At 56.8% G+C, this 14,067-nt stretch overlaps 1 protein-coding gene across 3 annotated transcripts in view; it reads left to right on the top strand.

Annotated features, from left to right (window-relative positions):
- The first annotated feature begins 4,970 nt into the window (after positions 1 to 4,970).
- The window catches only part of KIAA0513 (KIAA0513 ortholog), a 28,957-nt gene continuing 19,860 nt past the window's right edge, over positions 4,971 to 14,067 (top strand). Inside the window, exons 1-2 of one of the 3 annotated variants that reach the window (XM_014942477.1) lie at positions 4,971 to 5,136; positions 8,198 to 8,353. The gene's annotated coding sequence lies outside the window, so the exon portion shown is untranslated. Of the gene's footprint in view, positions 5,137 to 6,132; positions 6,264 to 8,197; positions 8,354 to 11,509; positions 11,601 to 14,067 lie in introns of those variants that run through there. The other 2 variants (XM_014942476.1, XM_014942482.1) reach the window with 2 other exon arrangements.

The raw sequence follows: 14,067 nt of genomic DNA, 5'->3' as shown, positions 1-14,067 counted from the left end.
CTGGATACCAACCACACGCGCCTCCCAAATGCTGGCTTGTCACCCTCTCCTTCCAAAAAAACCTCAGAGATGTGAAGGTTGGGTGCTGGGCAGCTTAACGCCTCCTGGAGAGGAGCAAGGCAGGGGAGGGCTGAGCCTCCCTCACCTCCTGTGAAGGAGTGAGGAGGTATCTGTGACCTGGCAGAGATGTTCCTCAGCAGGTGGGTTCTTCCTCCTGGCTTGGTGATGGATGAACTGCTTTTTCCATCTGCGAGGGGTGAAGTCTCGAGTGTCACGGCCGGGTAACTGTGGAACAGGCTGGGGGTTGTCCCTGTAGGTGTCAGCTTGGAAACTGAGGCCACGCAAGGGTAAGTTTTTTCCTTCTCTGAGAACACACTTGTGAACAGCCACGTCCCACACTGGCTTGGGGACTGTTTGCAGCTGGGTCAGTCTCAGGGCTGTGTTTCTGCTCCACCGCTGCCGTTGGTGGTGACGCTGCTTCTTCCTCCTTGGCTCGTTTCTAAAAACCACAAGGCTTTGGTGCCTTCACGTGGAGTCAGAGGTCTGTTGGCTCCAGCTGGGAAGGAAGGTGGCTCTCCCTCCTTCATGCTGCCACGTACGTGCCTGAAAATCAGTTCCTTGTGTGAGCCCAGCTCCTGGCAGCTGGAGACCTTACCCTGGGGTGAGGACGGGATGTGAGAGCAACATCAGGTTGTGCTGTTCCCTCTTGGTGTGATATTTGGACCTTTCTGCCCAACACTTGTGTTATTTCTGGCTGTTGGGAGAGGCAGGTCTGGAGCCTCAGGCTGACTGACCAGCCCCACCAGCCCCGTGGAGTGTGGTCCAGGTGTTGTGTACCCTCATCCAGGGCATCAGCACCCGTGAGCTGTGTCAAACACCATCTGGTGCTCTCTCTCCATCCCTCATCCAGCAGGAATGGGCTGGGACAGAGGCTTTTATTCACTCTCATGGTTGGGAGGGCTGGAATTTTTCACTTTTTCACTTTTTCTGCTTATCAGTCACTTGTTTCACCCTGAGCTCTTTCCCCCTGTGAGAGGGGGGCACCCTCTGCCCTCCCTCCTGCTGCAGGAGGGGATGGAGGGGGACAGACCCACAGGCTGGGAAGTCCCTGTGTTGAGTCTGGGGACCAGGGAAAAGAGGGAGGATCATTCTTGATCCGAGGGCTGCTGTTTCCCAGTTTCCAAACCTTCAGAGGCACCAAAATGGGGAAATGTTAGGCTGTTTTGGGTCTGCCCTTTCCTCTCAGCATCCCTCCCCGCTGCGTGGGCTGGGAGGAGGATGACTAATTTGGTGTGTGCTTTGCTCACCCCGCTTCCTCCTCTTCCCAGTGGAAAAGGTTAATTAGTGGCAAGCTCTCCGTGGCTAATTAAAGATGCCTGAGCTCTTTCTTTGGTTCCTTGGAGTTGTCACCCTTCGGCTTGCACGCTGCCATTCCCCCGACGCCTTCTTGCCGTAATTAATGAGCATCGGACCCGCCTGATGCTCTCTGTGCCTGGCTCCCGACGCGTCTGGCTGTGCCCTGGGGACCCGGCTTTAATGTCACCGCGTCCCTCGTAGACCCCGCCTGGGGAGTCCCCCCTCTCCGGGGCCGGAGGGGCGCCGCGGCAGCCGCTGCCCAGAAGGGTCGCTGCGGGGCGGGGCTGTGGCGCGGCGCGACCGCCAGGGGGCGCCCGGAGACAGGGCACGGGCACCGGTGGGGCCACGGACACACGTGGGACCGGCACCCCAACGGGAACGGGCACTGGTGGGGCTACGGACACCCCTGGGACCGGCACCCCCACGGGAACGGGCACTGGTGGGGCTACAGACACCCGTGGGACCAGCATCCACATGGGAACGGGCCCTCGTGAGGCCATGGACACCCGTGGGACTGGCACCCCCACGGGAATGGGCACTGGTGGGATCATGGGTATACATAGGACCACGGGCACTTGTGGGACCGCCACCCCCATGGAAATGGGCACTTGTGGGATCATCACCTCCACGGGAACAGACACTCATGGGACCATCCGCACCCATGGGAATGGGCACAGACACTTGTGGGACTGGCACCCACATGGGCATGGACACTCGTGGGACCATGCACACCCATGGGCACAGATAACACTTATGGGACCAGCACCCCAGCAACCTGAGACTTGGGACCAAGCACCTTCGGGACTCAAGACTGCTGGAACATCCCCAGGATGAGGTGAGAAGCCTTGGGGGGCACCCGTGGGACCTGGGCACCCCAGGGGACTGGGTGGCAGCACCGCCAGGATGCTCTACCACTGCCCTCCGTGTCTGCACCAGCCTTGTGCACCTTCTCTGTGATAGTGCCATGGTTGGGGGGGGCTAGAAAGGGGCCCTGGTGTGTGGGTTTGCCAGCAGCCACACCTGGAGGATGGGTGGCCTGGGGAGATGTGGGGACGGTGGTTTCTGCCACCAAAAACGGGTGGCAAGGGTTGAGGTGGGTAAGGAAGGGCTGATCTCTCTGGGGACACAGCACGAGGTGAAACAGAACACCCATATGAAGGGCAGAGAGAGCAACGGGAGCCTGTGGCCACCAGCCATCAGTTCCCTCTGAATTATTCAATAAGCAGCTCGTTAGCCGACCTGATGCGCTTCCTTCCCTGCGTCCTGCTCTGTCACCGCGTGCTCTGTCCCACTGTCCATCAGTCCAAGCTGTTGGTGGCCCCAGCATCCCCCCTGTGCAGGCTGGGACCAGGCTGGAGGGACAGCATTGTTCCTGCTGGGACTGGGTCTCCCAGTAGGGCTTGTGGGCTTCTCTGGGGTCATGCTGGGAGAGATCCGAGCTGGAGCATCTTTCCTGCTCACCCATGACGTGCTGTCACCCTTCTCACCCACCCTTCTCCTGTCACCATCCACCCTTCTCCACCAGGTCTCAAGCAAACTGGTTCTCATCAGCTCTTTCAGGCTGTCACTCCTACCCAGGGGACAACCCAAGCCCACTGTAGCCACTGTGAACATTTCCCACCTCCCCTGAGCCATGGAGGATGCGACTGCTTTAAATTTATATGCAAATTCACTCCCCTTCCTGCCTCACCTCTCTCCGTGCTGTTTTTCTCATGGCTGGCTTCTCCAGGGGGCTTTTTCTCACCTCCTCATCCCTTGCTTCACCCCTGGGGACCCGAATTACCCCCTGGCTGGGGCAGGTCTTGCAGCTCACCCTGGCTGGTGTGCTCACCTCCCTTCCCGAGGAGCCTCCTGTGACCCTGCATCCCTCAATCCTCGTTACTGTAATACCTGAGTGAGTGTCCTTCTCGGCGGTGACCTCGTTACCTGCTCCACTGCCTTTATCCCACCCTTGCTCCCAGCATATTAGGGGGGTGATTTGCAGCCAACTGCCTGGTGTCCCCTAATCCCTACCGGAGGAGGAGATGAGCTCCGTTATTTGTCCCTTTATCAGCAGCCCTAGGGCTGCCCAGCTCAGCCCCCTGCGTGTTGCTTGCTAATTAAAAACAAACGAGGAGGGGACGGGCTGGCAAGCGACGGCGCTCGATGGCCGCCACTGATCCGCTCCATTTAGGAGTTTCCGTGAGTTGCACGAATAAGTAATGTGGAAATTTAATTTTCTGCCACTCTGGAAGGGGAGAGAGAGGCTGGGATGGTTATTTGTGCCACTTTCTGCTGGGAAAGGGGAAACCTGCCCTCCCTGGGACCCTCCCCAAAGGCTCCTGAGCCTGTAACGCGATTGTTTCATCCACGACCACATCTTGGCTTGTGCTGGTTCGTTAGGGAGAAGGTGCCAAGTTGGCCCTCAGTGCCTGAGAGGAGGGCAGCTGGAGGCAATCACCAGCCCGGGGGGGCAGGGGGGGGAGCCTGCTCCTCTCCAAAACAAGCAGATATTGCAGGGATGGGGAAAAATACAGCTTGGAGCCGGCAGCCAGCTGGGAGCCAGGCGGAGGAGGAGGAGGAGGAGGAGGAGGCTGTGCCCGGCCCTCGCTGCCGTGCTGTATGGACAATTCCCATCTCCCTCTTTGTTTTCTCTAATTGCAGAGCGAGGCCTCCCGGGCACAGCCCGTTTCTCAGCCGTACAAAGCCCCGGGGAACAGGGCTGGGACGTGCTGACCCGGGAACGGGGAATACGACCTTGGAAAAGGGATCTAAACCGGTTTGGGCTTCGCTGGGGGAGCGATGCTGGGCCGCTCAGCGAGCCATGGCCGTGATGTTAACTCTGCTCTGCAGCCTTTAGAGTCACAGAATGGTTCTGTTGGAAGGGACCTTAAAGATCATCGAGTTCTAACCCCCCTGCCATGGGCAGGGACACCTTCCACTAGAGCAGGTTGCTCAAAGCCCCATCCAACCTGGCCTTGAACACCTCCAGTGATGGGGCATCCAATTAGCCCCGGGAAGGTGTGAGCAGGACAGGATGGGTCACCCCCATCCCAGCTTAACCCCACTGGGGGCATCCCTGACTCCTCTGGGGTAGATGGAGGTGTTGGGGCAGCATGACAAGCAGCCAGAGCAGGGTCCCAGCTGGGGTCTCAGCAGATCTAGTGCTTTTCTTTAAGCCTCTTGGGCAGGATCTCAGCTTCTCCTGCTGGGGATGGGTGCGAGCCCTCTGCCATCTCCTTTTGCAGCCCCTTCCATGCCTGCAGCTGGGCTGTTTCGCCCAGGAGAGGGCTCAGGGCGGCGAGGTGGAATTACAGCTTTACAGACAAAGCCTTAATATAATCTTCTCTGCATGAACGGTGTTGCAGGGGGAAAACAAGGGAGAACGTTCTGCAGAGCAGGCTTCAAATGAGGCAAGCAGCAGTTCAGGCTGCACGCTGAATCGCTTCATCACCGCTCCTAATGGCTTAACCACCAAAATCCATATTCATAAATCAAAACAGGAGCGGGAGCGACCTCTGCTCAGCTCCGCTGCCGAGCCGCGCTGCGTTCAGAAAGAAGGGCAGATTATATATTGCAGGCAGCGACTCTGTATGTATCTGCTGCAGCTGCCACGACTTGGCCTTGGTGTTTACTGAGCCCAAGGAGAGATGATACAATCAAATCTGTCTGTCGGCGTCGGAAGGATTAGCTGAGTCAACCAGGAAAAAGCTGAGCTAATTTATCATGCTATTTTCAGTACTGAAATGCACCCCGGACGTAATTTCACCCTCAATTACAGATCCCACGGTTCTACAGAAGGTAATTATCAAAAATGTTCCTTTTCAATGTATTTAGTGTTTGGATCCGGGCACTGCCGCGGTGTCGGTGGCAGCTCTGTGACCAGGGCTTGCTGATGAGAGCTGGGAAGTGGAACCAGTGGAGAGATAAAATGAATGTATTTATTCTCTCTGGCCGAGGAAAACTGTGGTGCAGGGAGGAGGGCATCACAGATGTGTTGGCAGAGGGACCTGGCGGCCTCTTGCCCGCCATGCAGGGCTGTCACCAGCACTGGGTAAGATCATCTGTGGCTTTTTCTGTTGCCACAAGGAGTGAGAATCCACCATTTTCCACCCTGACATCCTCCCCCTGCTCCCCCCCTCCACAAAGTGTCATTGCAAACTCCAGCACAGAATCTGCCTCTGCCCTTTTGCATCTGTCCTTTGGGCATCTCCATCCCCTGGGGTGCCAATGCCAGCCCCAAACCCTCTGACAGCCTTGGTTGGACCCTCCCCAGCATCAAAACATCCCCAAACTGGTGCCCGCTCTCCTGGGACAGCCTCCCCAGCAGCCTCCCTGCTGCTGCCAGCCCAGGCTCACAGCGTCCCCCCAGCCCATGCCCCTTGGCATCTGCAGGTGAGATGCTTTTTAGCCACCCCAGTTAAACTCCCTGGGCAAATTTGGGCTGTCGGTGACAATGCCTACAGGCTGATGATGTGTTGGGTCTCCCCCGGGGGAGATCTCCCAAGAAATCAGCTATTTCAAGGGGGGGAAAAAAAAGTGCCAATTCCGAACCAAGATGAACTGCAAGTTTTAACAAAAACTATCTCTGTTTTGCCAAAAGTTTAGCCATTTACTGGTGAGTTTGGCAGCCGTGGAGGGAACAGGTTTCTTGGGGATCCCTCGGGGTTCGGGGGCTGGCCGGTTTCCCAGCCCGGTGCGGGTGAAGGCAGCGGCTCGGTGAGACAAGAGGGGCCAAAAATAGACACTTTCCTGCCAGCGCAGGGGAATAATACTTTTCCTGAAGCCGCGCGATAGCCTTGGGGCTGTGAACGCGGCGATAAGCTGTTGTTTGCCTGCGCTCCGGAGCAAGCGTGGTTTATCTCTTCCTTGTTCCAGCCCTGGAGGAAAAAATGCCCAGCGATTTTTGCTGCCGTTGGGACCCCCAGGTGTGTATTTTATTATTTCTCTCTTCTGGCAGCACCTGGAGACCTGATTTGAGTTACATAGAGTGACGCCGCCGGCGTCCTCTGGGATTAAAAAGCGGGAGCAGAAGGTGCAGGGGAGCTCAGTGGAATTTTTTGGGGGGAGGGAGATGCGGTGCCTTAATTAGTGCTGGTTTATGAGGCTGGGGGGTGGTGGGTGCTGATATCCCGGCCAGGCTGCTCCCCTGGAGCTTCTCCGGGGGGTGAGGGTGGCCCTTTCCCAGCACCGGGAGGAGGAAACGTCGGGAGCCGCCTGCGCAAACACTGGGCCCCGAGGAGGAGGAGGAAACGCCATGAACCAGGCTGGGGAAATTCCCAACCTCCTCCTGCAGAGCCCAGGGCTCAGGGAGAGGGTTAAATCCCAGGGAAAACTGGGATTCTCCCATCCCTCTTCTGCCCCAAAACTCCTGCCCTCAGGGGAGGTGACGCTGCTGGTCTGCGCAGGGATGCTGGCTGGTTTAAGTGGTGCAGAGTTTGGTGGGTTGGAGAAACCTCACTGACACCCTCCATAAAATACATTAAATGTTGAGCTAATTAGCTATTTTATTAGCAAGCAGCTCCAGGTGATAATAACAGTTTGGTGGCCGATCGCCTCTTGCAGCACCAACACCACACAGGTTTAGATAATTTTATTTTTATTTTTCCTACTTTATACAAGTCTCTGCAAATCCCTTCCTTTCCCTTGTGTCTGCCCCGAAGCGCGGCTGATAAAACCAGAGACTTTTCCCAGCTTCAGCCCATCTCCGGGAAGGAGGATGACATAAAACTTGAAAGAAATTACACTGTGCACTCGAGTGAGGATGCTCGAATGCGTTTTCTTTTCCCTAATGACGGAGGCAGTGGGGATTGCAGCACCATTAATTCCTTCTCCTGCCTCCTGCGAGTTGGCGGCGGCTCTCCCCCTCGCCTAGTGACTACCACAGCCGATGGGTTGGGTGCCCTGTTGTGGCCCCGGCACCTTTTGTAGGAGCTCAGGGCCGAAAATTAACCGGAGCAGCCCAGGAAATGCAGTGGGAGGTGGCAGGGGATGTGGGGTTTGCAGTGAGTTCCAGAGGAGCCAGCCTGGCCCCGCTATTCAGGGCTGCTGCTTCCCACGGCGTTTCCTTCTGTTTTGTGCCTTTTGAACCTTTCGGGGGTTTCTGGCTGTTGATGGGGGGTGGGGAGACGGGGCGGCTGCTGGGCTTTAAAGCCTTTCCAGCCTGGAGGAAGATCAGCCGTGCTGCTGGCTCTTGGGATGGGAAACCACCGCTCAGAGGACAATAAAGGTTATTAAATGTCAGGGAGAAATAAAGCTGCCTTTTTTTTTTTTTTCTTTTTTTTCTTTTCTTTTTTCTTTCCCCCCCCCAGGCTGAGCTGGTTTGCAGGCACTTTGTGCTGCAGTCGAAGCAGTGGGAGATGGGGCACAAGGGCACAGGGGCAACTGCCTCGGGGCATCCCACCGACTCTGGATTTGGGATGGGGGGAGTTACTCCTCGAGCATCTGGGGGTCCTGGCCATGGGTCAGGGATCCCCAGCCTTATGCAAGGGCAGAATTAAAAGGGTATATTCCTTTTGCAGCCCCACAGGGGGTCGCGTGGGCTATGGGATGCATCCATTTGCCCCTGTCGCCGGCTGCTAACGTGTCTCCCACCCTTTGCCAAGCACAGGAGTGTTGGTGATGGTGCGGGAGGCGGTGATACCGGCTTCCCTGGCCTCCGACACACCTCTCCTCCTGGCCCCGGCAGTGTGAGCAGCAACAGGTCTTTCCAGTCCTGCCCCGGCACTGCCCAGGGCGGCGTTTCGGCAAGCAGCCCCTTCGGGAGCTCCCATCCCGGCTCTGGGGGCGCATCGGCACCCGGGGAGAGGGGAAAGCACTGGATGTGTCACTGGCTCACCCTGTTTATCTTTGATTTTGACAGTCGGAGCTTTAATTAATCATCGTGCACCGGTACGTGCTTACAAAGCTGTGCCCGTAACGCCATCCTCGCCGGGGCACGCCGGGCATCGCCTTCTGCCAGAAGCTTCTCACCCGCTGGAAGGAGCAGCCCCGGGGAGCCGGCGTCCCTGGGTTGAAGGTAAAAAGTAAATCGGTGCTTCGGGGCTCCCCGGGGAGCATGGTGGGGCTGGACCAGCCCCTCGGTACTCCCGGAGGGTGGGCATCCCTCTGTGGCACGGCTAATCCCACCTGGCACAGCTGCCGGAATCTGCTGGAAGACAATATTGGGTGCTGGCCTGCACCCCACGTGGCAAAAAAGAAGGTGTGGAATGGTGAAAGTTGGCAAATTTGATGTAGTTTGGAAATGGGGCGTTTTTTCAGAGTGTGAGCAGGATGGAGCAATGGCCAAAGATGAAACGCAGCTCCCCTGGGGATCCCAAATCACAGCATCTCCCCTGCTCCCCCTCACAGGCTCATCCCTGGCACCGCTGCCACGCTTCCCCCTGTATTTTTACCTCTGCCGTGCTGCTGCCTCGCGCTCTTCGTTTTAACAGATGGCTGGAGTGACAATTACTGCCTCAAAAGACTATATTTATAAATTCCTTGTTGGGCTGTTATCCGGCATGTGATAGAGCTTTACACAAACAGAGAGCCGAGAGTCACGGCTGGCTGTTGTAACTGGAAAGGAAATTACATTGCACAAAGCCCTTCGAGAGAGCGTGACGGGTTTTGCTGGGGAAGCGGCTTTGGTGGGGGTGTGCAAAATGAGTTTTGTCCTTGTAGATTTGGTACGTGTTAAGAAATAGTCACCTGGGGGTGATGCTGGCTGGCGTGGCATCCCATCCTATCCCATCCCATCCCAAGGAGCACACTGTGTCATGGAGAGCCGCAGGACCACGAGGGAGAGCTGCCTTTCGTGGCTCCTGGAGTTAATTTAATTGCTTTTCTCCTCTTCTTGGTTATCGTGCTCATGAATTTGGAGGCTCTTAATGCAAAATAATTAGGGATGGGATTCCCTAGGGATGGAGTGATTTCCTGGCTGGAAATGCAACGGGTCTTTCATCCTCCTTGTCCCTGCCCGCTCGCTGCTGGGCACCATGTGCTGCTGATGGGGAAGGTTGATGGTGATGCCCAACGTGCCAGGCTGCACATCAAGGGCTGCAGAGGATGCTGGCAATGTTGAAGTTAAATCAGCTGACCCTTGGGAAAGAAGATTATGAGACTAGGGAGGTTACACCAAAGCGGGGTCCTCAGGAGAGGATGGGTGAGGTGGCCTGCTTGGGAATCTGCATCTTCATCAGGATTTGGAAATAAAAGCAGGAAAATAGGACTTGGTCCTCTTGTGCCCTCAGCATCCGTGTTGCTGGGCTTGAGTTGTCTGCACCATCTTGCCCGTGACCTTCCCTTTGGTGCTGTGGCCACCAGCACCTCCTGAGCATCCCCTGCTCATGTCTGAATGGGGACTGTGGGGCTGCCATGGGCTCCTCGCTCCCCTGTGTGGGGTGACGATGGAGGACCACGCTCTTCCAGGGTTGGACGGCACGTTGGAGGTGATAACCACGGTGCTTGTTACCCTTTCTAGAAAATGAGCCAGAAAAGGGAAGGGGAGCACAAAGATGAGAGCTGTTCTCATGCCAGCGTTGAGTTTTGGGGAGGCTGGTGGAGGCACCGCGGGGTTTTGCCCAGCATCGGGCTGCCCACACCACCTTTCCCTGGAAAACCCAACAGTTTGTGGAAGCTGAGACGTATCCTGCCACGCTGAGGCCCCTTCTGCTGCTTCGGAAGCCGCCCAGAGAGGTCCTCACCACCGCCCCGGCCCCGTGCCACCACTGGAGCAGAAGCTGAGCTGTTGCTCTCTGGTGCAACAACCTTTGCACCCCCGGCAGCCCCGTGTTTCCTCCTGGCCCATACTCACTGGGGCGGGAGGGAACAAAACCACTTCATTTCTCCCAGCTCTGCTGCTGGTGGGAAGGGAGAGGATGAAGAGCAGCTCTCAGGGGAATTATTTAAATTGAGATTCCCCAGGTGGGTACAGAACACCCTCCCAGGCTCCGGCTATTCCCGTACCAAGTGTCGGATGGAGCCAGAGGTGTATTTGTAGGGATAGCACAGGGAGAGGATCCCTTCTCCTCTTGCTGGAGCTGGTGTCAGCCTGGCCATCTGCAGCTCCCCGGGAAGGGGTTATAAATAGGTTCGGCTGCTTTTTCTCTTCTGTGGCATCTCTTTTCGGCGCTCTGCAGATTACAGGGGGTTGAGGGTGGTCATAACACCTTCATCCGAACTTGCTGACACCTGCCTCCCTCACCGAGCCCTTCCAACACACGTGCCATGGCAGATGTTTGCTAATGGAGAGAAGCCCGGGGAGGCTTTTTTCCTCCCTAAAGAAGTTAACATCAAGGAGGAGTGTGTCTTTGACAGCCCGCGGCAAGCTCCACTTTGCTCAGCGCAGAGGTAAGCGGCAGCTGGTGGTGCAGTCGTGTCCCCCTGAGGTGGGATCCAGCTGTGGGGTGGCTCTGGGGAGGGCAGAGCATTGCCCGAACCAAGCTGCGGTGGGGAGTGTGTGCTCTGGCATCTTCTGCTCGGTGTGAATAATGCGCCAAATTGCTGTGTTTTCGGGCTCGTTTTTGTAACTTGGATGCCAGCTGTGATTTACTGGGGCAAGTTGGAGGTCAGCACAGGGCTCGTCCCCTCCAGCTCTTCCCTTGCGTCTGGCTAAGACAGAGAAAAACCCGGTGTTTTAAACCACAGAAACACCTGGCAGAGGAGAAGCTGCTTGGCAGCACCTGGCTGCATTTGGCTGGGTTACAGTCAGCGCAGGGGAGATGGTTTCCCGTGCCAGGGCTGGTGATGTGCCCACCCATGGGATGTGCCAGGGGGTGTGAAGCTAAGGATGAGGCGGATCCTCCTCCTTAGATGCTTCCATCAGTGAGGAGAAGGAAGCTCTGGCCATCTCTGCCTGGGTGATTCAACCAGGAATGAGGAAACGAGAGGATTTCCCCAACTGTTGTGCAAATAGGGGCGTTCAGCGCGGGAGGGTCCAACTTAATGCCATAAAGCAGATTGGATTAGGAAGGATTTGCAGAGGGCCAGTCTGGAAGAGCGGCTTATTTAGGTTTTTAGCAGCCGTGTCACAACCATATGTGGTGTTGCAACACGCTGTTGCGTTGCGTGTTCACGTTGGGGTGTTGGGTTTGAAGGGTTCGGCGAGCAGCTGGGAGCTCCTGGGCTGGGCACGGGGGAGACGGTGTGGGGTGGCCACGGTGCGGGGTGGCCACAGGGTGGTGGTCTGGGCTGTGAGAGGGCATGGGAGGACACGGCTAGATAAGCACCAGGAACCCGGCATCTTCCTTGTCTTGAGAATCCCTTAAACCATGAGGCTGCGGAGGGTGAGTATCCTTTGGGGCTTGGATGGTTTCATACGGCTGTGTGTCCTTTAAATGAGAATTAATTGCTCCTTATGCAAGTGACTCTGTGATGTTGAGGTGTCTTGTTGACCCCATGTGCTTTTGCTGTGCTCTGGGTGTCCTCATGGGCATGGGAGCTGCCCCTCTTTTATGGGGCTCACCTCACACCATGGGGTCAGCCTTGCCCCGTGGTGTTTGCATGCATGACTTGGGCTTTGGGGCTTTTATCAGAGCTTTCACCTCGTTCCTCCCTGCTCTTTCTCTGCCCCCATTCCTTTCAGCAGGGCTTTAGCATCACATCTTTCTGTCTTGGAAGCCTTGGCTCCTTTCTGGAGCTGTCAGCACCTTCCCCTGTGCCTTCTGCCCGGCCCCGCTCTGCTGGGCTGCTTTGTGCTCCAGGGTGTGAAGTAAAAAGAAAATAAAATTGCCCAATACTTTAGTAACTTCCACAACAGAGGTGGTTCCCCTTGCAGCTGCTCGAGTAGGTGGGGATGTCACCCGCTGCTCGGCACCGGTTCCTCCTCTCTGCCCTCCCTCCTGGTGCAGGAGAAGTGTCCCCCCAGCAGATGTGAGCTTGGCGCCCACCCACCCCTGGAGTCGTGCCGTGTTGTGATCGGGGAAAGAAAATAGGCCACTTATGGTGTGCGACAGACACAGCCACCCCCGGAGCCTTTGTCTGTGAAAAAAAAAAAAGGGGAACAGAGTGATGAATATCCACGTCAATCCGGGGGCAGAGCTGCAGCTGGAGCTCCAGCATCTCCGGGTCTGTGGGTGCCCTCGCGCTCCCTGCAAACCCACCGGGGAGGGAGGTGGGTGCTGGAGGGAGGGTGGATGCAGCGTGGGGGGCCGTGGGAGATGGGTCTCAGCTGGGGATGGAGCTGGGGACCAGGGTTCCTCCATCTTGCCAAGCAGCAGCTCTCCCAGGTGAGTGTTTTTGGGGAGATGGAGATGTTGTAGAAACATCTCCACCATGGAGATGTTTCTACAAGCTGCACGGAAGGTCTCGAACATCTCATGTGGATGCTTGATAACCCAGCCTGAACCTTGGTGGAGATGGGCTGCCCTGGTCCTTGGCCACTTCCAGCCGAGGTGCTGTGCCACGGCAGTCACAGGGCGGCTGCTCTCCCAGCACCCCGGGGCCTCTCCTTTCCTGGTTAAGGTGAATCATTCCTGGGGGAGGGCTGGGAGTTGTCAAAGCAGGTGGAGCAGGCACAAAACCTCCCCTCTCCCCTCCCGGTGCCGGAGGCTGGGTTTGGTTGGGCGCCAGGAGCGTGCGTGCCGGCACACGGCCAGGGGTTCCATCTCCCCTGCTTGGGTGCAAGCCCAAGGTCAACAGTGGAAACGACAGATGAAAAACACGAGTCGTGCGAGTCGTGCTTTCAAGACGGGGTGTCCACGTGAAAACCCAACCAGCAGGAGCCTGCAAGGGGAAGGCAGTTAAACTCCCCGTCGCCTTGTATAAAAACTGGGGATCTTGGGATGTGTTTTTACTTGTCACTTGCAATTTCCGAAGACTGGCTTAATTGTAATAATCCCCCTCGGCAGACGGTCAATTAGTGATGCTCTTGGATTTCTGCTGAGCTCAAACTTTGTGTCACAAAGGCGTCGTTTCCTCCGTGGGCTGCAGCTGATGTGTGCGGGGGGCAGGCAGCATCCCCTCCGCGCAGGGACGGACGGGGCGATGAGCAATTCCACACTAATTGGCTCCATCCGAGCTCTCCCGATGAGGATGCTCTGCAGCAGGAGTGACTCACCCACCTCTCTCTCCCTCCCCTGCGTGGCTTGAAAGGACTGAAAAGCCATCTGAAGGCTCTTGAGTCTCTTCCAAGAGTGCCCTTGTGCGGCAGCATCTGGGCTTGGCCCAGGCTGTGCTGGGTGATGCCACAGTCCCAGCAGCACCAGTCCCACCATATTTCCCTGGGTTCATACCATGTGCTGCTCCTGGGCTGTGACTCCACAGCATCTCTTGGGGGAGAAGATGCTGATGTTACAGCCAAGCCTGGTTTTCACTCCCTGAGGGTAGCAGAGCAGGACTGGATGTTGTTGCTGGTCCTCCAGGGCACGCTGGGTCAATGATGGTTGTCTCCCTGCCCATGGGGGATGCTCTGACACAGGAATATGGAAAGGGGCTCTGCTCTGGGTTGGGGTGATGCTAGAGTAGGGAAGATAAGCAGGACCTGGGATGCCACACTGACACAGGGGGTTTCCAGCATCCCCTCGCTGTCACTGGGTGTGTGACACTGCCTGGGCCTTGCTGCTGGGGAGTCATTGCTCCCCCAAAACATCCCCCTTTCAGGGACACCCTATTCAGTTAATGCAGGCAGTGGCTGTCCAAGCGACAGGGTCATTTTGGGTGGGCTGAGATGCCCTGGAAAGGGTAGAGGGGTTGGTGGCCTCCTCTATGTGGTCATTTGCTTCTCTTTGTTTTAGAGACTCCCCATCATAAACA

Source organism: Calidris pugnax, unplaced genomic scaffold (assembly GCF_001431845.1).
Source record: "Calidris pugnax isolate Ruff unplaced genomic scaffold, ASM143184v1 scaffold28, whole genome shotgun sequence".
Taxonomy (NCBI): domain Eukaryota; kingdom Metazoa; phylum Chordata; class Aves; order Charadriiformes; family Scolopacidae; genus Calidris; species Calidris pugnax.
This window is presented reverse-complemented; position numbering and strand designations above follow the sequence as displayed.